This window comes from Arachis ipaensis, chromosome B6, assembly GCF_059453495.1.
Source record: "Arachis ipaensis isolate K30076 ecotype BB chromosome B6, ASM5945349v1, whole genome shotgun sequence".
Lineage (NCBI taxonomy): Eukaryota > Viridiplantae > Streptophyta > Magnoliopsida > Fabales > Fabaceae > Arachis > Arachis ipaensis.
Window position 1 is genome coordinate 78104882 of NC_142441.1, and position 1551 is coordinate 78106432.

At 39.8% G+C, this 1551-nt stretch overlaps 1 non-coding gene across 1 annotated transcript; it reads left to right on the forward strand.

The window, feature by feature from the left end:
• Window positions 1-698: 698 nt before the first annotated feature.
• LOC148561444 (small nucleolar RNA R71) lies at window positions 699-806 on the forward strand. The gene has a single exon (XR_015888086.1). It is a non-coding gene; the product is annotated as a small nucleolar RNA R71 (small nucleolar RNA).
• The last annotated feature ends 745 nt before the right edge of the window (window positions 807-1551 follow it).

Consider the following 1551-nt stretch of genomic DNA (forward strand, 5'->3'; position numbering starts at 1 on the left):
GTACTAGGAGTTTCAGTGATCTTCTTACTCAGCTGGCCCACTTGTGCCTCCAAATTTCTAATGGAGGACCTTGTTTCATTCATGAAACTTAGAGTGGCCTTAGATAGATCAGAGACTAAATTTGCTAAGCTAGATGGATTCTGCTCAGAATTCTCTGTCTGTTGCTGAGTGGATGATGGAAAAGGTTTACTATTGTTAAACCTGTTTCTTCCACCATTAGTAAAGCCTTGTTGAGGCTTTTGTTGATCCTTCCATGAGAAATTTGGGTGATTTCTCCATGAGGGGTTATAGGTGTTTCCATAAGGTTCACCCATATAATTTACCTCTGCTATTGCAGGGTTCTCAGGATCGTAAGCCTCTTCTTCAGAAGATGCCTCTTGAGTACTGTTGGATGCAGCCTGCATTCCATTCAGACTCTGAGAAATCATATTGACTTGCTGAGTCAATATTTTATTCTGGGCTAATATGGCATTCAGAGAAACAATTTCAAGAACTCCTTTCTTCTGAGGCGTCCCATTACTCACAGGATTCCTCTCAGAAGTGTACATGAACTGGTTATTAGCAACCATGTTAATAAGTTCTTGAGCTTCTGCAGGCGTTTTCTTTAGGTGAATGGATCCACCTGCAGAAGTATCCAATGACATCTTAGCTAATTCAGACAGACCATCATAGAATATATCCAGAATGGTCCATTCTGAAAGCATGTCAGAAGGATACTTTTTGGTCAGTTGCTTGTATCTCTCCCAAGCTTCATAGAGGGATTCACCTTCTTTCTGTCTGAAGGTTTGAACATCCACTCTAAGCTTACTGAGCTTTTGAGGAGGAAAGAACTTGGCTAAGAAAGCCGTGACCAGCTTATCCCAAGAGTTCAGGCTATCCTTGGGTTGAGAGTCCAACCACACTCTAGCTCTGTCTCTTACAGCAAAAGGGAAAAGCATGAGCCTGTAGACTTCAGGATCTACTCCATTAGTCTTAACAGTATCACAGATCTGCAAGAATTCAGTTAAGAACTGAAAGGGATCTTCAGATGGAAGTCCATGAAACTTGCAGTTTTGTTGCATCAGGGAAACTATTTGAAGTTTCAGCTCAAAATTGTTTGCTCCAATGGCAGGAATGGAGATGCTTCTTCCATGTAAATTGGAATTAGGTGCAGTAAAGTCACCAAGTATCCTCCTTGCATTATTATTATTTTTGGCTGCCATCACCTCTTCTTGTTCGAAAATTCCTGTAAGGTTGTCTCTGGATTGTTGTATTTTAGCTTCTCTTAGTTTCCTTTTCAGAGTCCTTTCAGGTTCAGGATCTGCTTCAACAAGAATATTCTTGTCCTTGCTCCTACTCATATGACAAAGAAGGGAATAACAAAGAAAATATGAATCCTCTATGTCACAGTATAGAGATTCCTTTGTGTGAGTAGAAGAAGAAAAGAATGTAATGTAAAGAAGAATGGATAATCCAAACACAAGGGTGAGGATAGGAGCAGAGATATGAGATGAAGAGAAGTGTTAGTAAGTAATTAAATAAATAGAAGAAGGTGAGAGAGAAGTTTTCGAA